Source organism: Primulina tabacum, chromosome 5 (genome assembly GCF_025594145.1).
Source record: "Primulina tabacum isolate GXHZ01 chromosome 5, ASM2559414v2, whole genome shotgun sequence".
Classification (NCBI taxonomy): Eukaryota; Viridiplantae; Streptophyta; class Magnoliopsida; order Lamiales; family Gesneriaceae; genus Primulina; species Primulina tabacum.
Genome location: NC_134554.1, coordinates 43,919,108 through 43,942,950, shown reverse-complemented (window position 1 = coordinate 43,942,950; position 23,843 = coordinate 43,919,108). Strand labels below are relative to the sequence as shown.

Below are 23,843 nucleotides of genomic sequence, written 5' to 3'. Positions count from 1 at the left end.
AATAAAGGGGTCGTTCCACATTCACCAATGTAGATATTTCAGGATTTAGTCCGCTGATGAACTGATCAACTACAGCTTTATCATTCCCAGCCACATTAGGAGCAAAACGTAATAAAGTAGAAAATTTTGCCACATATTCTTCAATATTCATCTGGCCCTGTGTCAAGTTGGCAAACTCTGTACTCTTATCTTGTCGGTACGATACTGGAAGAAATCTTTTATGAAACTCAACTTTAAAGATTTTCCACGTAATTATGGTACCATGCTGTTCCAAGGATTCTTTGGTTGCGATCCACCAACTCTTTGCGACTTCATAAAACTGATGCCCAATCAATCTAACTCGGCGTTCATCTGAGTAATCAAGTGAGTCAAACAGCACTTCAATATCATTCAGCCAACTCTCACAATTATCAGATGTCTCAGTACCCTTCAGACTCGGCGGTTGAAATGACTGGAATCTCTTCAACATTATTTCCATCGGAGTTTCTGACACATCTATCTGATAAACCGAAGTACCACCTGATTCTGGAATTCTTCGAGGAGGTATATATGATTACCAAAAGAATTAGTAACCAAATACAACAAACCTGTTTCAGTCCTCCGCTGATCATCTTACTGCTGATCAAGAATCGATTCTGATTCATTCTCAATAACACATGTTTATAATAAATCAGATAATCAAGTAAACATGCATTTCAAAGCAGTAAATCATAAGCTCATGCTAGCATAGCAAAATCATAAAAGAAAACTCAATCTACCCCGCTCACTAGTTCCTATCTCAGTTTAAAGGATCTATCGCTGTGATACCACCTGCTGTGGGGACCCGGACGCTAATTCATGTCTTAATCATTATTAATATCAAATATAACAATTAAGAAAAGTGGGACTAAATTCTTTTTTTCTTTTTAAAATATTAATGCGGAAACGTAATGTAATTTATTTAATATACAGGTCAGTATAAAAGTACAAATCATGTACTCCAAGTTTCTATCTCAACTAGGTTCAACATCTATACAGCAAGTGCTGAATCCTTTTCTACTTCTGGGCCCGGATCTCCACGCTAACTAACATCTCTCATCCTCTTCCTAATCCTGATCCTGTCCCACCTGTTGTCATGCACACATACAAACAAGACAACAGCCGGATAACTCCGGTAAGAATTACATTCCCAGTATAAATCATGCATACATGCATTTCATATAAACAGATATAACAGCATGAAACAGATATTCATAACATGTATCAAAATCAGAACATGAATCAATATAAACTCCGAATCACATTCTGTGATTCTTAGACTCTGACTCGACTCATCCTAATCTAGGGATCCTGATCTGAATAAGAATATACACCCACCTACACTCCCGATCGGGGTGGTGGCACGTTCTTATTCGCGGACTTTGGCTCTTTCCATATCGAACTTCAGTAATAGAAGAAACTCCAATTCTATCCACTTCGATATAACCAAACGTCCGGTGTCTTGACCTATCCGTCACAGACTAGGCACATCCGCCCTAGCCTATCGACCAATCATCTAGGAGTATCAGTCCTGGCATATCCTGCCAACCTCTATGACAATGTGCAATGGCCCAGTGACGATTCCATCACTATTTGGTACCTCTGTCACGAGATCAATAGTCTACGACTAGGCGTATCCTCTTATAACTCAAGACATAACTCAATAAATCAAGATATCAATCAGATCAAAGATATCAATCACATCAATTGCAAATATCAGTGCAATAAGATGAAGTATGTGATTTTGGGAAACTCCAGTCAAATCTAACTCGAGTTGTGCAATCCCGCATCAACATCAATTTATACCTTTCTCTTCTCGGTCTGACGAAGTCGAAGTCTCAAAGTCAAATCTGTCCATATCAATCTGAAATGACAATATCGCATAGGCACAATATCAATATGCAACTCAATTCAAAACCTGTTCTGATCAATACTCAAATCAAACAAAATCTGATCCATATCAACGATATCATGATACAATCTCAATCAATACTGAATCTGATCACAATCAATCTACTGATGTTTCGACGGCATAACAATACAGTCTTGATAGCCCCGTCAATCTCAACGTCACAGGGATAATGTCATAACTCATAATCATCACAAATATGTTCCATAATCTCAAAATCCATAAAACTCAACTCAAGACATGCTGGAATTTGAACAAAATTCGCATATCATATCCGTTCTTCGATCCGGTTACGAATATAGGTTCACAATAATCATAAGAACATATAATAGAAATCAAAATCTGATTTCTCCAACATTTCAACTTCAAAACCTGCTGAAAGGCAATAATACTTACATCCTTTTGTAGCTTGTAACAAGAGGAGCAAGAATCTCAACTCGGATCGATAATCGGACGGTTAGATTCTTCACAATCAAATGTCTAAGTTGGAATGAAGTTTGGAGGAATTTCTGAATTTGCTCTCGGTCCTTGGCTGCTGAAATGAAGGAGATGAAGACAATTCATATATATATCTTGCATGGTGAAGACACATGTTTCATTCTTTATTCTGCACGTCACACCGCGGGTGCGGTCACTCTGCACCGCGGGTGCGCTGAGCGTACTGGATCACTTCCATAATTTCAGAAGGCACGACCGCGGGTGCGGTGCATTTTTGACCGCAGGTGCGGTGACTCTACTGTACCAACACCGCGGGTGTGGTCACTTTTATGGCACGGGTGCACTGACTCTACTGTACCACCTCCAAAATTTCAAAAGAACCACCGCGGGTGCGCTGGCTCTTTTACTGCGGGTGCGCTGGTCTTTCTACTCCAACACTATACTTTGCAACTAACTCAAATTGCAACGTCGCTTCTCCGTGTCTGTTCTTCCATTCCTTTATTCATAATACATAGTAACTCCAACGTATTACACTAAAATCTTGGGCGTTACACTAACATATCGAGAACACCATATATGAATTATATCCGATTCCTTCAATATCATATTTTCAAATCATAACAAAACGTAGTAAAACTTACGTCCAGTTGAAGCTCTCGTCGATACAAACATGGTACTGAAGTCGGATTGAAAATCTGACGGACGGATCGCTCACAAATCACAAATCTAAAAAGTGTAAAGGCCTAAGGATTTTCCTTAACTTTCATGAAGCTCTTCTCCGTTTCATTTCTGAAAGATATATATATATATATATATCAAGTTGCATGTAACAGAAACGTGGCTCATTTTACATACATATCAAGTGGCGCTCGGGCGGTTATAAATTACCGCTCGGGCGCCGAACACTCTGTCCGGTTACTCGGCTTGTGGTGCACTGGCGCTCGGGCGGTCAAAAACTACCGCTCGGGCACCAGACTCTCTGTCTGATATCTCATCTTGTTGAACACTGGCGCTCGGGCGGTCATTTTCTACCGCTCGGGCGCCAGAATTTCTGTCCAAAGTTTACACAATTCTTATGTTTTACCCAATCTGATCTCGGAGTGATCCGTCTATCATCATATCAGTTCAAAATCAATAATCTCAGATTAACAGAATCAAAATCTCGGGCATTACATTTCTCCCTCCCTAAGATCTGATTTCGTCCCCGAAATCACAGGCAATCAAATCATATCGGAAGGAAATGTATAACAGAAGCTAAACAGAAAACTCACATCAGTGAAATAACTTCTGGAATCTCTGTCTCATGTCTGACTCCGTCTCCCAGGTAGTTTCTTCAATGCCATGGCGACTCCATTGAATCTTCACAAGTGGAATAGTCTTCGTTCTGAGTTGCTTTTTCTTTACGATCGAGGATCTGTATCGGCTTCTCGAAGTAACTCAGAGTTTCATCCAGTTCGGCCTCATCTGGGTGAATAATATGTGAAGCCTCAGAGAGATATTTCCTCAATAATGATGCATGAAAGACATCATGTATTCCAGATAAAGAAGGCGGTAATGCGAGTCGATAGGCACGATCTCCTATCTTCTCGAGAATCATTGTACATCTTTCATCTGTTTCCACCAAAACTGTCTTTTCAAATCATTGTACATCTTTCTGCCACCAGGATGAATACTGAATCGACTGCTATGCGCTTCTGACAAAATCTGTCGTTTCAATTCGGAAACATTTGGAACAACAAGACGATTATTCACATATAAAACATTGTCACGAACCTGATACTCAGATCGATGCCTTGCTCTGACCATCAATATCGAGTTCTGCACATTCTGATCAACTTTCTGAGCCGCTTTAATTCTCAAAATCAGCTCTGGTTCGACTTGAACAGCATATAATCTCAGCAGTCTACAATCTGTCTCAAATACTAATCCAGAAAGACAGCAATCTTCTATCAAATTTGAAACACCAATCGTCGATAGGGATAAAGAACATACCTTTCGACTCAGTGCATCAGCTGCTGCATTGGATTTCCCCGGATAGTACTTGATTTCACAATCGAAGTCTTTAAGCAAATCAAGCCATCTTCGATGTCTCATATTCAACTCTGACTGTGAAAAGAGATATTTCAAGCTTTTATGATCAGAATAGATTTCAAACTTCTCACCGTATAGATAATGTCGCCATCTTCAGTGAAAATACAATGGCCGCCAATTCAAGATCATGAATTGGGTAACGAGATTCATGTGGCTTCAACTGTCTCGAAGCATAAGCGATAACATGTCCTCGCTGCATCAAAACACATCCCAACCCTCTGTGAGAAGCGTCACAATAAACAACAAAGTCACCAGTACCTAATGGAATAGTCAAGATCGGAGCACTGGTCAATCTTTTCTTCAACTCCAGAAAACTGGACTCACAGTCTTCAGACCATATAAATGGAGCATTCTTCTGAGTCAACTAAGTAATAGGCTTAGCAATACTCGATAAATCTTTAATAAATCGACGGTAATAACCTGCTAAACCCATAAAACTGCGTATCTCTTGCACAGATGTCGGTCTCGGCCAACTGATCACAGCCTCAACCTTGCTAGGATCAACAGAAATCCCATCTCCAGATATAATATGACCCAGAAATACAACCTGTCACAGCCAAAATTCACATTTTGACAATTTCGCATACATTTTCTCAGCCCTCAGAGTTCTCAACACAATTCTCAAATGCTCGACATGATCAATCATGTTCTTCGAATAAATCAAAATGTCATCAATAAAAATAATCACGAAATCATCTAGATATCTCTGGAATATATGGTTCATCAGACCCATAAATACAGCTGGAGCATTAGTCAACCCAAACGGCATGACAATAAACTCATAATGTCCATACCTGGTTCGGAATGCTGTCTTCGAGATATCAGAATCTCTGACCCTCAGCTGATGATATCCAGATCTCAGATCGATCTTGGAATATACAGAAGAACCCTGCAACTGATCAAATAAATCATCGATACTAGGCAAAGGATATTTATTCTTTATCGTAGCCTTGTTCAGTTGCCGATAGTCAATACAGAGTCTCATTGAACCGTCTTTCTTTCTCACAAACAATACTGGAGCACCCCAAGGAGAAACACTCGATCTAATGTAACTCTTGGCCAGTAAATCTTCCAACTGATCTTTCAACTCTTTCAACTCAATCGGTGCCATTCTGTACGGAGCTCTAGAAATCGAAACTGTACCTGGCATCAATTCAATACTGAAGTCTATCTCTCGAATCGGAGGCAAACCCGGAATCTCATCTGGGAAGACATCAGCAAACTCGCATACCACTGGCAAATCAGCCAATGATGGACTCGATTCAGTAAATCAACTGAATAGACAAGGAATCCCTCCGCTCCTTTCTGTAATAATCGAGTCATAGACAATACGGATATCAAAGGAATTCTAGATCTAGAACCCTTACCGTAGAATTTCCACTCATCAGCCATATCCGGTCTGAATCTCACAATCTTGTGGAAACAATCAACAGTAGCTCTATACTTTGTCAGCATATCAATACCTATAATACAGTCAAAATCAGACAATCCAAGTACTATGCAGTCTAACTCAATCTCATGCCCGTCATACTGTAGTATACAATGTTTCACAGAATTCACTGATATTAAACCTATCCCCAAAGGAGAAGAAACAGACACTACAAATGATAAAGACTCAACAGGCAATGCATGACTCAATGCAAATCTCTCAGAAATAAATGTATGAGAAGCACCGGTATCAATCAATACATAAGCAGGGTAACCACATAAAGAACAGTTACCTGCAACAACGTCATCTGGTGCTTCCTGAGCCTGCTCCTCTGTCAAAGCAAATACTCTGGCCTGTTGTCTAGGAGGCTGGCTCACTGTCTGGCTTCCTCCTGGCCTCTGCTCTGACTGAGCTGGTGCTAGCTGGAATGAGTGAACAGCAGCTGATCGTATATCAGTCTGTGCCGCTGATCCCAATGATTCGGCTCCCTGGGATCTTTGGGAACCTCTCTGTGGACACACTCTCGCAAAATGTCCCGATTGTGTGCAGATGTGACAACTACCAAACACTCCTTGGCATTGCTCTGTGGGATGTCTCCCTCCGCAAGTTCTGCAGTAAGCTCCGGTATAACTCTGTTTGGATCCACTGGAGCCAGAAGAACTGCTGCCCGACTTCTTGAACTGTTTTCCTCGGGCTTTCAAGAACTCTTTCTTTCCACCACTGCTGCTGCCACCCTCGAATCTGGGAGGGGGTTGCTGTGGCCTCGGTGCCGGAGGAACAAACGAAGCTCCTTTCTGTCTCATCAGACCAGCTTCTGCTCCTTTGGCTCTGTTCAGGGCATCGGTGTAGTTATTCGGTCGCCCGGTGTTTACCAATGTAAAGATCTCGGGATTCAATCCATTGATAAACTGATCGGCAAAGGCTTCGTCATTCTCAGCCACGTGTGGAGCAAATCTCAACAAGGTAGAGAACTTGGCCACATACTCCTCAATATTCAACTGACCCTGTCTCAGATTGGCAAACTCTGCCCCTTTGTCTTTCCTGTACGACATTGGGAAAAATTTCTGATAAAACTCAGCTTTAAATACATTCCAAGTGATAGTCGTACCTCGATGCTCCAATGCTCTCTTTGTCGTAATCCACCAGTTCTTTGCAACATCATGCAACTGGTGTTCTATCAATCGGACTCGGCGCTCATCTATGTAATCCAAAGAATCAAACAGCATCTCAATATCATCTAACCAACACTCACAGTCAACAGAAGTCTATGTTCCTTTCAGAGTTGGCGGTTTGAACAACTGAAACCTCTTCAGTAACGTTTCCATCGGAGTTGCTGTCACATCCTTCGGATTTGCAGATGTACTACTCTGTTCTGGTACTCTTCGGGGAGGCATATCTGATTACCAAAATGGTTAGTAACCAAATACAACAAACCTATTTCAGTCCTACTCTGATCATCTTGCTGCTGATCAAGAATCGGTTCTGATTCATTCTCAATAATACACGTTACCAATCAATCAGATAGTCAAGTAAACATGTATTATATAAAGCAGTAAAAAATAATAGATTGCTAGCATGCAAAAGCAAGGAAAGAAAACTCATTCTACCCCGCTCAATAGCTCCTATCTCATTCTAAGGAACCTACTGCTCTGATACCACTTGCTGTGGGGACCCGAACCTAATTCATCTTCTTAATCATTATTAAGAATCAATATGACAATTAAGTAACATGGGACATAAAATTTTTTCTTTAAAATGCAAATGCGGAAACGTAATGTACTCAATCTGATATACATGTCAATACAAAAGTATAAGTCTTGTACAACATTTATTCATCTCCAACTAAAGTTCAGTCACTATCTCAAGTACTGAAAATCAATCTATTCTAAGTCCGGATCTCCACGCTAATTGTAATCTCTCATCCTCTTCCTGATCCTGCCCCACCTATTGTCATGCACACAAACAAACAAGACAACAGCCGGATAACTCCGGTGAGAAATACATCCCAGTATAAACAATGTAAACATGCAATCATATAAACAGATATAGAAGCATGAAACAGATATCAATAACATGTATCAAATCAGAAATACATGTATCGATATAAAGCTGTAAATAACTCTGGACACGTCATTTCAGACTCGACTCATCTCTAATCTAGGGATCCCGATTCCTGGACATGGGCACATATATCGAATCTCAGCGATAGGAATGAATCAACTCCTAAGCGACATCGATATAAACCAAACATCCAGTGTCTTAGCAAATCAGCCGAAGACTTGGCACATCAGTCAATGACTAGGCACATCAGCCCACGACTCAGTACATGATTTGCTATAATTCAATAGACTAAGCAGATCAATCTCAAGAATTGTAACTATCAATGCAATAATCATTCAGTATGTGATTTTGAGAAACTCAAGTTAAATCAAACTCGAGTTGTGCAATCCCAGATCAACATTGATTTATACATTTCTTTCTGTGGTTTTTGGTTCTGTCGAAGTCTTGAATTCGAATCTGTCAATTACTCAATTTGGCAATGACAATAACGAGAAGTATAATATCAATACACCACTCAAATCAATACAGGATATAATCAGAACTCAATCAAATTCTGTTTCAACGGCATAACTGCACCATCTCAATACACCCAGCAATACAAATCAATAGATATCAATTCCCAAAACTCATAATCAATAACAATACAAATCTGATATCAAATCTCAGTCAAATCAACTCTGAAAATCATAACAATTTCATACGGTATCCGTTCTTCAATCCGGTTTCGATTATACGATGTCTAACATATCAAGAACATCATATATGAATCATATCCGATTCTTTCAATATCATATTTTCAAATCATAACAAAACGTAGTAAAACTTACGTCCAGTTGAAGCTCTCGTCGATACAAACACGGTATTGAAGTCGGATTGAAAATCTAACGGACGGATAGTTCACAAATCACAAATCTAAAAAGTGTAAAGGCCTAAGGATTTTCCTTATCTTTCCTGAAGCTCTTCTCCGTTTCATTTCTGAAGGAATGATATATATATATCATTTTCCATACATATCAAGCGACGCTCGGGCAGTTATAAATTACCGCTCGGGCGCCGAACACTCTGTCCGGTTACTCGGTTTGTGGTGCACTAGCGCTCGGGCAGTCAAAAACTACCGCTTGGGCGCCAGACTCTCTGTCTGATATCTCATCTTGTTGAACACTGGCGCTCGGGCGGTCATTTTCTATTGCTCGGGCGCCAGACTTTCTGTCCAAAGTTTACACAATTCTTATGTTTTACCTAATCTGGTCTCGGAGTGATCCGTCTATCATCATATCAGTTCAAAATCAATAATCTCATATTAACAGAATCAAAATCTCGGGCATTACAGTGTCTGACCTCGGTCAGACAAGAAGCATCTTGCTGAGACATGAACAAGTGGTGAAGGACCACAACCACGTTTTTCTCGGGGAAATCAAAAGTTTAAGATTTCTCGACAAAAATAAGTGGACATGTGAATACCATTTCTTTTCATTGGGGATTACAAAAGTCAAAAGATTCCCCGACAGAAGCTAGTGGGCATGTGATAAACCCACTAAAAGACCTAGAAAACTTGGACCCAAACAACTATAAATAAAGAATAAATGGGAACAAGAAAATCACACAAGATTTAAACCAAAATTTAGAACCAAAGAAAATGTATTCTACATAACTTAAGGATTTCTAAAAGACGGATTAAAGCATTAAGAAAGCAGCTGATGAATCTTAAAGATCTTTACAAACTGTTAAAAGAAGAATGGAACGATATCTCAACTGATATAATACAAACACATATCTACTGGTTATGCCAGGAGATAAGATCAGAAGAACGAGCTATTTCTAGATTAATGATCTAGAAATAAGACAAATCAAGAAAAGATGGAGGGACAATTCAACCACCCACTCAACCCACTCAAAAGATAGTGCCAAACATAGCTGGATGGCAACAAAGAAAAGCTATGGCAAGAGTTGAAGTCCGAAAATCAAATCCGCAAGGGACTTCTATAAATAACTAGGAAGATGAAGACATCACTCAACCTCTTCGATTTTCTTCAAAATAATTTGTAATATTTTCTCTTTCAAAGTTTATGTGTGATTTAAGTTCAGCTACTATTAGTAGCTAAACAAGTTTCTCCTCATCTACAGGAGATTACTATGTAATAATAATTTGTTATGTTTGAATAAAAAGACCAAGGCTTTTGCCCCTCTCATGTATAAGTCTCAAATTGAATTACTTTACTCTACACACTGAGGTAGGAAACAAAATAGGGTTGTGCTAAGTGTTGCTGAAGGAGTCTGCGTCAGAAACCATCTATTGCGATTGTGTGGTTGGACTGTGAGGAGCAGTCTGTAAAACTTGGTGGATATAACCCGGTGACACTCTGGTCAAAAAGGTAAACTGTTCAATTTATCATACGGAAGCATGATGGGCTTTTTAAAAAAACGATCATTTGAATATTGGTATAAAGGCTGGAAACATTGCGTAGTGTCTTGAGGCTATATGCCTTTAAGAACATGCTCGATATGTATAACAATGTCACGTACCAAAGAATGAAGGTGTAAGGGTATTATGGGAATTTTTAGAAAATGGGATAGTTAAAACTAAGTTTTAAAGGGATGAATATTAAAAATAAAGTTGAAAAGGGAGTTGGGTATTTTTAAATAAGTTGCCCATGATAAAATGATGGTTTAAGAAAATCAATAAAGATATCTTAGATAAGTGAAATATAAAAATAATATCTTTTTGAAAAATAATGGGGTATTTTATGTTTTTTTAAAACAGCTTATAAGTTGTTAAGTAACTTATTTTGATTGCTTATAAGTTGTTTGCAACTTTTTTTATAAAATAAATTATGAGAGCTTATAAGCTTTAAAACAACTTATAAGTGTTTTCTGAGCTATAAGCTTTGTCAAACACTCTCTGAGTCATAAGGTAGGAAAACTCATGGAATAAGAAAATTAAATATTTTATTTCTCTCCAAAAATAAATAAAATGTTCGATTTGCCTCAAGATTTTTCTTGTAAAATTCTAAAACTGAATCTTTCACTATATTCCGGTATCTTCCTCCGAGAATCTATATCGAAACCACCACACATGAGAAATCACAACTATATTGGAAATAAGGTTAAAAATATTTACTTAAACAGTAAACTTAATTAAATAATTAATATCTAGTATTTAAATAACTTCCTGCGATCTAGGTGAACTTTTCTTGAACTTTCGATCGTTAAAAAATCCATCGAGGCTTTGGACTATATCAACCTTTATCTTGAAGTAAATTAATAATACTCGTGGAACTAATAACCACATAAAAATCCAATTTATCACAAATTTTTACAATTGGCAAAAACGTTGAAGAAGAAAAAAATTCACTTGCAATAATGTGAGTCGAAGACGAGTGCGCATCGCAATCTCAAGTTTCTATTGATTACGGCTTTATTACTGAAACTTACAAGAAACTTTGAGACTTCTCGTAAAGCATGGAAACAACAACTTTAGTTCCCAATGTTACCAAATTTGATGTAAAATGTGGGCAAAAAGGTGTTACTGAGACAAAAATATTATAATAATTGAGTTGTCTTGTTCATGGCTTGTGTTCAAGAGTCTCTAGGCTAATATTATAGTCGACCCCATCAATCATGTTTTAAAGTACTTACATTCACTAAAATTACAAATCGTATATATATTTTATGATTGTTAATATTTCTAATACCATATATTTCACATGTTAAAGATTTCGAAATTAAATATTTGTATTCGTTTGCTTTGTTCGAGATTGAGATTGTTTAAGAATATTTACATTTTGTAACACCTCATATTTGACGAATATCCCTACTGTATCAAGACGAGTCTTTCTAGCATGTTTATCTCCTCAGTCACACGTACCTTAGGAAATTTTACAGGGGGTCACCTATCCCAGAATTATCCCAAGTCAAGCACGTTTAACTTTGAAGTTCTTTTGTGATGAACTCTCAGATATAAACACGCTGGAAAGACTCGTATTGGTTCAATGATGATAATCTTCGAATTTAAGACGTTACGCATTTAAAGTTTGAAATTTATTTTCCCCAACCTATATATATTCTCTTAATAAACAGAAACGAGCATGCAATTAATATTTCTTTTGGTTTCAGATTATAACCTGAATTCCGAATCCGTATGCTAATCAAAATATTATTTTTGGTTTTGGTTTCTGTTAATAAATCTTGAGAGTAGATTTGACTATTAGAAATTTGAATCATGTATAGAACCAAAATCAGAAGTCTCAAAATCCATATTATATCTAGCTAGGTCACATAGTTTTTTTTTCTTTTCATTCATCTAATCTAATTATACAAATAATTAATATATATATATATATATATATATATATATAAACGACTCTTTCTTTTCAACTTTGAAATTCTACTAAATTTTTTTATATCTATTAATTCAAAAATCACCATTTATAAATAACTTATCATTTCCATAAATCAAAATAACTTAACAATTTGAATATCAAGTGCATAAAACCTCTAAAATCGTCGATTATCAAAATTCAACTTCTACATTTAACATGATCAAAATTAACTTAAAAATAAAGCATAAAATCTCTAATAACATCCTTAACAAAATCCTTTAAACTTTCCTATGATCAATCTAGTACGAAAATAAATGTCTCTCGGGAATGTACTGCCGTACTTGATCCACTCAAGCGTCAGCGCTTCCCTCAATATCATCATCACCTACAGAATTAAAACCTAATGAGTCTAATGACTCAGCATTCTAAACATGAGTGACAAATAATACATATACAAGCACATGCATTAAAACGTACTTTTATTTAAAATAACTTTTAAGCATAATAAATCATATATCGTAAAAACATAAAATCGTAAAGCTTTCATCTTTTATCATTTTGGGTGAAGTTTGATCCTTAAAAGTGACTAGCCTTTTATCATATGGTCGACTGATCAGTCTTAGCTCACCATAGCGCATGGGGAAGGGCACTAGGCACCTCTATGGAAATACGATTGTCAGGCTCCCTCTGGGGCTTTGTCCCGTAAACGGGCTCCCTCTGATGCCTTTTCCCTCACGACATTTTCATAAATTGTAAGTTCGTCGTTCCTTCTTAAAAAGGATCCCTCACATATCATCTATCATTTTGTCACAATCAATTCATATCCCTCAAAATACTTTTCTTTTTTCTTTTTTAAAGCATAAAATATCGCGACTTTCCAAAAATAACATTTTAACAGTAAAAATTGCACAACTTTACCATAAATCATAAAATTCCATTTTTCATCAAAATGATTATTTTAGAACATTTATCATGCGTTATGATCTTTCAGGACGCTGCCAAGCTTTTCGTACTACCCAGGTGTAAAATGACAGTTTTGTCCCAAGATGTAAAATTTCTCGTTTTTGACTTTTTCTTACTTTTATTGACTCTAGACCATCCCGAATAATTATTTAAGCTTCAATTAAATTTTAGATATTTTTATTTGACGTAAATTCGAGGATTTCTATTTAATTCTTTAATTACTAATTCATGAAGCGTTTTATTCCCGAATTAATTCAAACTTTAATATTTTCTTTTCGAATTTTAAACATAAACTTTTTATACCTAAATTACCCTTGTGGACCATGAGCCGGCCCCCGTGGACCGTGGTTTGAACCCCTTTATTTTTCCTAGCCTCGACCGAACCCTATCCTAACATATTGAGCCACGGCTCGATTTTCACCTAGCCACCCTGGACCATCATGAACCAGGCCCTCACTCAAGCCCCCTGGACCCTCTCTGACCTAGCCTAACCCAGCTGACCAGCCCCTAGCCCAAGCAAAACGCTCCTGCGCACGAGAACAAGAGTCGCGCGCTTTCCTCAAGCTTTGGTCGAGCCACCATGCACCGCACCAGCCCCTGACTCGACTCTAGACCATCCTCCCTAGACCATACTGGACCAGCACAGCCAGTCCCAACCGAGCCATGACTTCCCCACGCAGCACTCACTCCTTGCATGCATAGGAAGAGTCTTAGCTCATGCAGACTCTTCCTTGCGCGCTGCAACTTGAGTCCTAGCCATGCTAGGACTCTTCTTGGCCCTTGAACATCGCTTGCACAGGGCCGAAACCAAGCCTGGTCGAGCCCTGGTGCAGCCCCCCCTTACGGCCGAATGGCTAGGACTCTTCTTGGCCCTTGAACATCACTTGCACAGGGCCGAGACCAAGCCTGGTCGAGCCCTGGTGCAGCCCCTCCTTACGGCCGAGCCTTGCATGCACATGCCCCATGAAAACCCTAGGCTCTACCATCAGCCACGCACAGCCCCTTCTAGTCCTTGTCTAGCCCTCGTTTCCTCCTTTAACCGCCCTTGTTTTATCCCTTAAACATCCTATATTGGCAGCGTAATCGTAGGAAATCATAACACGTTCATATATGTGGAATGTCTAGAAGCTTGCCATGTATTTAGAAATAATTATAGGATATAAATACATGGATTAGTTATGTAATCTGTCTGTTATATTCCTAGTTTTAAGATTATCTTGTTACTGATTTTGTTATTAGATTTGTTACAACTCCTACTTTTAAGGATATTAAGTTGTATATTTACTTCGTTTGTTAATGAGAAGATAATCAGATTATTCCTCACTCATTTTTTCCACATGGTATTAGAGCCATAGCACCATCTTAACATCATGGCCACATCACCTTTACCAGTTATCTCTACTTCTTCAGCCACAGACTCTTTTACTAGTTTCATCACACATCACATGCTGAATGGCCAAAATTACTTAGCATGGTCCAGATCAGTTTTGATGTTTGTGAGTGGTAAACGCAAGGACGACTACCTAATTGGAATGATCCAAGCTCCAGAGGAAGACGATCCAGGCCATAGAGTATGGAAGACAAATAACAACATGGTCAAGACGTGGCTAATCAGCTCCATGACCACTGAAATCGGTGAAGGGTTTCTGATGTATGATACTGCTGCAGAGATATGGGACCACGCAATAACAACATAATCCAACATCGATAACACGTCTGAGCTCTTCGAGATAGAGAGCAGTCTCCATGACCTCCGGCAGGGCGATTCCTCAGTCACTCACTACTACACCATCCTTGTTCGAATTTGGCAGAAACTAGACCTCTACGATCAACACAAGTGGACATGCCCTGCAGATGCCCATCTCTATAACAAAATCATTGAGACCAAGCGTGTGTTAAAGATGTTATCCGGACTGAATAAGGAGTTCGATGACGTCCGAGGCCGTATTCTCAGTATCAAGCCATTACCGTCACTTCAGGAGGCATTCTCATCTGTTCGACATTAAGAGAGTCGGCGAAAAGTGTGAGAACCCAAATTTAATTATTCAGTATTTGGCAAGAATTAGAAATAATTATTTTAAAGTGCTAAATTAAAATAATTAAGCCAAATAATTATACTTGTGTGTTAAAAATATGTATTAGAAAATATCGGAATTATAGACGATATTAAAATACATATCGATGTTTAATAGCACACGGGAGTTGTAAATATTTGGACCGGGTCACATTCTAGCAATTAGGCTAAATCATTCAAATACATGTATATGTGTATATGGATATTTGTTTATAAGGAAGCCCATTTGCCCCAAGCCCAATCCATTTCTTCCTTTAAGTTTCTCGTTTCTTCTTGTCTCTTCTCTTCCATCCATTTTTTTTCTTCTCCATCGTGAGTAGCTACTCGTCGCCTCTGGCTGCTAGGAAGTGGGTCTCCATAGCTCTCCCAAGTTAGCCCAGGAAGTCCCTCAGCTCTCCTTGCCATAATCATCATAGAGGAGCTTGTTTCTTGTTACCATGTTTCTTCCAAGTTGCTGCGTTTCCTTTCCAGCTTCTTGATTTCTATTTTTCTTGGTTCTTTAGAGTGTAAAGAGGTTGATTCTAGCTTTATTTCAGTTCAAGGGAAGCTTTTGAAGGTAATCTCTAAGCCTAGGTTTTCAAAATTTTATCCATGGAAGAAGTTGGTTTCTGTTTTTCGAGTTGCAGGTTTTTGGCTTCTGATTTTCGGGTTTTTGTGCGGATTGCACTAAGAATCTTGACTTGTGGTTCAAATAGCACTTATAGCTCTATGTGTCAGCTTTCTATAGCCACTGACAAAATGGAATTTCAATTAAAAACGGATTTGATATGATTTTTCTACTAAAATGTGTCAAAATGGAATTCTGTGTTGGAGCTATGCAGCGTAGCTACTGTAATTCAAGTTTATGACATTTTTGCTCTCGGATTCTGGACTTGAGATTCAAATAAGAGTTGTAGAGCTATGCGTTTTCTTTGTATTGATATAAGATTCGTTAAATTCCATTAAGAATTGAGGTCGTTATGCTCATTTGCCGAAACTGCTCAGTACAGACTTCTGTCCGTGAAGTGTGCATGTAGTAGCGCCTTCTAGTAAATTCTGGGATTTATCTGTTAGGATTCTGGAAATGGTTTCTTCTAGGAAAACTTATATATTTGAGTTGTCTTTCATTTCCAATTGGCGTATATCGATTTGAGTCAATGATGAGTTAGATATGAATTTTATATTCATAAGTGTCTAAACTAAATCTGTCACAGACCTTGCATCTCATGGTTGTTGGTTTTGGGCGTTGTTCAGTGTCAAGATGATTGAATTTCATTTTGATGTCTTCTGATTAAATATGGAATTTTGAGTCAGGATTCCAGCCATGTATGATAAGTATGTTTTGGTTAAGTTTTGGTTGAGTTATGGCCTTACAACCGAGCTTAGGTCCAAGCTGGAATTAGTAAATTGTTTTTGGCTAAAAGTTGAATATTTATTTGATGGTAATTAATTATTTGCCACAGGCTTTAGTAGCCAGGAAGCACCGAGGAGTTTATAAACTATTGTGGTAATTTAATTTGAAGGTTAAGGTACGGATTGATCGATTCTTTACAGCGTCTATAACAACGTGTAATTAAATTGATGTGATTTTATGAAAACTATGTGTTTATGTGCTCTTTGTGCTGTTTGGGTGTATTTTAGGATTATTCCTCATTTTTAAAATTAAATGTGAGTTTTTAAATATATTGGAATAATTTGTGAATTTATATGCATTGTTGAACACGCATTCATATCGAGCCATGACTCCGTTGTTTCCGAGATCTCTGTTTACTCTTGGATGAGTTATTTAGACATCAGAGCCGAGGGCGTTTGAGCGTCACACCTCTGATGACTAGCGGAAGAGCCAAGCAGTTCTTCAGACTGACACCCCTGACGCAGATGTGCAGGGCCGAGGGCGTATTTGACACGTCACACCCCTGGCACATGTGGCCATAGTTGTTGCTTTCGTTTCCTTGGATCCAGTTTGATATCCGAGATTATTGGTACCCTACATGCATTGCATTGCATTGATTTTATTATATGTCATTTATTTATGCTGTAATTTATTTGATCTTCGTACTGGGGTTTGACCCCTGTCCCTCGGGGCTGCTGTGGTTTGTTTTGTGATTCCATAGCAGGTTATACAGGTGGTTCTGATGCAGCTGGCGGAGCGTCTGTTGGTGGAGCCCAGTGAGTCAGTTTGAGTTTGGAGTCCCCAGATATTTATACTATATACTGAGTCATTTGCCGAGTAGATGCCTCGTGTATTTGTATGGTTGTATTTTGAGTGTTGGATCCTATTTGGTGTGATCGAGCCTAGTCGGCTCTGTGTGCGATTGGTATTCTGTTTGTTTTATTGGACTCTATTTTCGAGTATAAAGGTTTTGTTGTGTTGTTTTAATTTTTTTGGTATGTCCTATTTAAGGGAAGGTCATGCCGAAATTTCTGTAGGCCCAAAATGGAAAATTTTTACACGTTTTTGCTGTTTACGCTAATAAATCCTGGTTGTTTGATAATTAAAAATTAATCAGGAGCACGGGCCCTCACAGTTGGTATCAGAGCGTAACTGGAATATGCTCGAATTAGAGTCTAGGACACTCGAGTTTAGACACAAATAAATAGATTTCGTATTTGATTTATTACTTGCTCTTTATTTGATTTGCATGCTATGATTATTAACTTAGCTGAGATAGAGCTGGTAGTGAAGTAAGTTTGACGCTTCGTTTATTTGTACCTAGTGGAGTAAGTTTTAATTTTCCTTGAAACCCTTCAGTGCTTACTATTATTTTTCTGCTTGTGGATTAATCCTTGTGTCTTGTAGATGGTACAGGGAGGAAGAGGCAGAAAAGGAAAAGAAGTTATCCAAGAGTTCGAAGCTCAAACATAGGAAATACTGAGGGTATTGGCGAAGGTAGACGTGGCCGCTCTAGAGGAAGGGCAAATCAAAATGTGAATATAGAGATAGAGGTGGAGCAGGAACCACCAATTCGTCGAGAAAGGCATGTTGCAAGAAATGTGGAAGTTGATCGTGAAGTTCAGCAGCTGACCCAAAGAATGAGAGAAATGGAGTTAGTGATTTCTAAATTCCAAGATATGCGTCCTCCAAATTCTTTGGAAATGAAGGTGGCGAAAAGACAAAAGTGTGGCTGAAGAGCATGAACTATTTGTTTAATCTGGTGAAGTACACTCCGGAGCTGAGACTCAAATTAGCTGTTTACCAACTCAAGGATCGAGCACAACTGTGGTGGGAAGCCACAGAGGAAGCAATCCGAGAATCTGGTCAGATAATTTCTTGGGAGGTATTCCGTACTCATTTTATTCAAGAATACTCGCCTCCATCTTATTATTCTTCTAAGGAAGTCGAGTTCAATCAGTTGGTTCAGGGAAATATGTCAGTGGGAGAGTAAGCCTCTGAATTTTCTGCTCTACTAGCTTACGTACCTCATGTTTCTAATAGTGATCGTTCCAAGCTTTCGCATTTCATGCAAGGACTGAATCGGACGATACATACATTGGTTATGACTGGAGCACCAACTACTTATGCAGAAGCGGTAGAGAAAGCAAAGAATATTGAGGCTAGTTTGCTTTGGGGAGGATCACAACAGGTTCCATCTTTTACTTCCCAAGGGTCCGGGAGTAGCATTCAGATGCCAGTGGGCATACCTCCTTATCAGCCTCCACAATCAAACCAGCCACCAAAGTAGCAGAAATTCAGAGCTAAAGGAAAGCACTTTAAGAAGAAGTCTTACAGCAGTTCATCTAGTTCAGGTAGTTCTAGGGGAGGAAGATCTAGTGGTTATGTTCGAGATTCTTGTGGGAGATGTGGAGGTAGGCATCCTACTACCGAATGCACAGGAGTTCAGGGAGACTGCCATACATGTGGATTACCGGGACATTATGCGAGATTTTGTCCAAATGCGGGAAGACAACAGTATCAACCCTCGCAATTTAGCCAGTTTCCGAGAGCCCCTGTGCCTAGACCATCTACTCTACAGCCTAACTACCAACAGCCAAGAGGATCTTCTCAGCAGTACTTTCCAAGACCTCAGTAGGCTAGGGTGCATGAGTTGACATAGGACCAGGCTCATGAGACGCCCGGATGGGTCATTGCAGGTATATGCTTTATTTTTTATCATCCTGCACGTATATTGATAGACACTGGAGCATCTCATTCATTTCTGTCTGCTGCATTTATCGATGAGCATGAGATAGCTACTACCTTGTTGATGGATACAGTGTCTGTGTCTACCCCTGCTGGTGTGTATTTGATGTCTCGTGAGATAGTTCTGAACTGTGTGATTAGATTTGATGATAACCTTATGATAACTAATCTAATCAAATTGTTTATGTCTGACTTCGACTGTATTTTGGGAATGGATACTTTGACGAATTATCGAGCCACCGTTGATTGTTTCCATGGAGTTGTCAGATTTAGACCTTATTATGGCCATAAGTGGAACTTTTATGGTAATGATTCTCAGTCATGCATTCCATTAGTGTCAGCAATGGAAATGTTTAGACTGCTATCAGCATTCGGCAGGGAATGAAGGATTCATGATTTATGCAGTTGATGTCACACAGGAAGAAATGTTGAAAGTTTCAGATATTCCTGTGGTAAAGGATTTTCCTGATGTATTTCCTGATGAAATTCCTGGCTTTCCGCCCCAAAGGGAAATAGATTTCAGCATTGAGTTAATGTCAGGGACGAACCATATTTCTAGAGCACCGTATCGTTTGGCTCTAGCGGAGTTGAAAGAACTCAAGGAACAATTACGAGACTTACTGGGGAAAGGTTATATTAGACCAAGTATGTCACCTTGGGAGCTCCAGTATTGTTTGTAAAGAAGAAAGACGGGACGATGAGGATGTGTATTGATTATCGGCAATTGAATAAAGCTACAGTGAAGAATAAATATCCTCTCCCACGTATCGATGATTTGTTTGATCAGTTGCAGGGTACATCCGTGTATTCCAAGATCGATCTTCATTCTGGATATCATCAGCTTAGAGTTAAAGAGGAACATGTTCCTAAAACTGCATTTCGGACACGTTATGGGCATTATGAATTCTTAGTCATGCCTTTCGGATTGACTAATGCTCCAGCAGTTTTCATGGATTTGATGAATCATGTTTTTCGAGAATTTTTAGACAAATTCATTATTTTCTTTATCGATGACATTTTGATTTATTCAAAAACAAAGAAGGAGCATCGAGAACATTTGAGACTAGTACTCCAAACACTCAGAGCAGCACAATTATATGCTAAATTTTCTAAGTGTGAATTTGGTTGGACAGAGTAGTATTTCTAGGTCATGTTATATCCGCTCAGGGAGTTTCAGTGGATCCCAGTAAAGTCGAAGCTGTTATTAATTGGCCAACACCAACAAATGTTTCTGAGATTCGCAGTTTTCTAGGATTAGCAGGGTATTATAGGCATTTTATTGAAAGATTTTCCGTTATTGCAAGGCCTATGACCCAATTAATGCAAAAAGATCGACGTTTTGTGTGGACTGCAGAATGTGAATCAAGTTTTCAAACTTTGAAGGAAAAGTTGACAACAGCTCCAGTGTTAGCTTTACCTTCAGGCTCAGGTGGATTTGTTGTGTGTACTAGATGCTTCTCTGGATGGACTGGGATGTGTTTTAATGCAAAATGGGCGAGTTATTGCATATGCATCTCGACAGTTGAAGCCACATGAGACTCGATATCAAGTTCATGATTTAGAATTGGCTACCATTGTGTTTGCGTTAAAAATATGGCGTCATTATCTGTACGGTGAACAATTTGTAATTTTTTCTGATCACAAGAGCCTTAAATATCTTTTCACACAGTCCGACTTGAATATGAGACAACGTAAATGGATGGAGTTGCTTAAAGACTTTGATTGTGAGATTCAGTATCAACCAGGGCGAATGAATCTAGTTGCAGATGCACTTAGCAGGAAAGCTCAAAACGCTATGCTGACATCTCTGAATATTTCTAAAGTCTACGAGCATTTGGGAACATCAGGATGGACTTATCAAACAAGTGGAGATTACTTTATAGTTTCATCTATCAAAGTCGAGCCACATATAATATCAACTATTAAAGCAGCGCAGAGAACTGATCCACACATTCATAGATTGAAAGAATTGGTTCAAACCAATCAGTCAAATAAGTTCAGTGTTGCCTCAGATGGTAATTTGCGCTTTAATGAGAGACTTGTGGTTCCTAATTTGATAGATATGAAAGAAGATTTATTACGTGAAGCACATTGTAGTAGACATAGCATTCATCCAGGAAATCGAAAGATGTATCATACTTTGAGAGCTCATTATTAGTGGGAAGGTATGAAGAAGGAAATTTCTGATTTTGTGGCTAAATGTTTAACTTGACAATAGGTTAAAGCTGAACGAATGAGACCTGGCGGTATGTTAAATAGTCTTGAAGTACCACAACGGAATTGGAAGCACATTGCTATGGATTTTGTGACACACCTACCTCGTTCTAATCGTGGTTGTGATGCAATTTGGGTGATTGTTGATAGATTGTCTAAATCAGCCAATTTTATTCCATATGACCGTACTTGTACTTACAAGAAAATGGCAAAATTGTACATTGATCATGTGGTAAGATTGCATGGTGTGCCAATAACCATAGTATCAGACCGTGATCCAAGGTTTACTTCGAAGTTTTGGAGTAGTTTGCAATCATCTTTGGGTTCAAAGTTGGCCATGAGCACTGCTTATCATCCCCAAACAGATGGTCAATCAGAAAGAACCATCCAGACTCTAGAGGATTTGTTACGAGCAGTTGTAATGGATTTCAGGGGTGGTTGGCAAGAATCATTGTCTTTTGTCGAATTCTCTTACAACAATAGTTTTCAGACAACGATCGGTATGGCACCATTTGAAGCTTTATATGGCAGAAAGTGTAGATCTCCGATTTGTTGGGAAGATGTGGGAGAACCACAGATATCTAAACCAGAGTTTGTACAAGAAATGAAAGATAAAGTTGAATTGATCAGAAAAAGAATGAAAGCAGCCCAGGATCGTCAAGCAAGTTATGCTAATAAAAGGCGTCGGCCCTTAGAGTTCCAGGTTGGCGATTATGTTTTCTTGAAAGTATCACCGTTTCATGGTACTATGAGATTTGGACGTAAAGGGTAGTTAGCTCCACGTTATAATGGTCCGTATGCAATTGTTGAGAGGATTGGCACTTTGGCTTATCGTTTGGACTTGCCGCAGAGTTTGTCTGTGATACACGATGTGTTTCATGTATCTATACTGCGGAAGTATGAGCCAGATCCATCTCATGTTTTGAGTATCGAGGATGTGGAGTTAGATAATTCTCTAATTTATGTTGAGCATCCAGTTCAAATTCTTGATCGTAAAGAGAAGCAACTCAGGAACAAGACGATTCCTTTGGTTTTGGTGCAGTGGAGTAGACATGGGATAGAAGAAGCTAGATGGGAGTTAGAGGCTCGAATGCGTCAAGAGTGGCCTCACTTGTTTGAAAATATGATGAATAACACCATGTACTCAGATTTTCCGATGTATTATCAATGATAAATGTTTTAACCACTTTGTGTATAAGTGTTGTGTACATTAGATTTCGAGGACGAAATCTTTTATTAGGAGGGGAGAATGTGAGAACCCAAATTTAATTATTCGGTATTTGGCAAGAATTAGAAATAATTATTTTAAAGTGCTAAATTAAAATAATTAAGCCAAATAATTATACTTGTGTGTTAAAAATATGTATTAGAAAATATCGGAATTATAGACGATATTAAAATACATATCGATGTTTAATAGCACACAGGAGTTGTAAATATTTGGACCGGGTCACATTCTAGCAATTGGGCTAAATCATTCAAATACATGTATATGTGTATATGGATATGTGTTTATAAGGAAGCCCATTTGCCCCAAGCCCAATCCATTTCTTCCTTTAAGTTTCTCGTTTCTTCTTGTCTCTTCTCTTCCATCCATTTTTTTTTCTTCTCCATCGTGAGCAGCTACTCGTCGCCTCTGGCTGCTAGGAAGTGGGTCTCCATAGCTCTCCCAAGTTAGCCCAAGAAGTCCCTCAGCTCTCCTTGCCATAATCATCATAGAGGAGCTTGTTTCTTTTTACCATGTTTCTTCCAAGTTGCTGCGTTTCCTTTCCAGCTCTTGATTTCTATTTTTCTTGGTTCTTTAGAGTGTGAAGAGGTTGATTCTAGCTTTATTTCAGTTCAAGGAAATCTTTTGAAAGTAATCCCTAAGCCTAGGTTTTCAAAATTTTATCCATGGAAGAAGTTGGTTTCTGTTTTTCGAGTTGCAGGTTTTTGGCTTCTGATTTTTGGGTTTTTGTGTGGATTGCACTAAGAATCTTGACTTGTGGTTCAAATAGCACTTATAGCTCTATGTGTCAGCTTTCTATAGCCACTGACAAAATGGAATTCCAATTAAAAACGGATTTGATATGATTTTTCTACTAAAATGTGTCAAAATGGAATTCTGTGTTGGAGCTGTGAAGAGTAGCTACTGTAATTCGAGTTTATGACATTTTTGATCTCGGATTCTAGACTTGTGATTCAATTAAGAGTTGTAGAGCTATGCG

The 23,843-nt window shown here is 38.5% G+C and overlaps 1 long non-coding RNA gene across 2 annotated transcripts; it reads left to right on the top strand.

Moving 5' to 3' along the window:
• Window positions 1–15,564: 15,564 nt before the first annotated feature.
• Window positions 15,565–23,403, top strand: LOC142545057 (uncharacterized). Of its 2 annotated transcripts, none has more exons than XR_012820210.1 (3): window positions 15,565–15,858; window positions 17,399–17,450; window positions 23,284–23,403. It is a non-coding gene; the product is annotated as an uncharacterized LOC142545057 (long non-coding RNA). The 2 variants fall into 2 exon arrangements; XR_012820209.1 differs by lacking the exon at window positions 23,284–23,403 and adding an exon at window positions 16,745–16,810 and having other exon boundaries at window positions 17,399–17,963.
• Window positions 23,404–23,843: the final 440 nt, after the last annotated feature.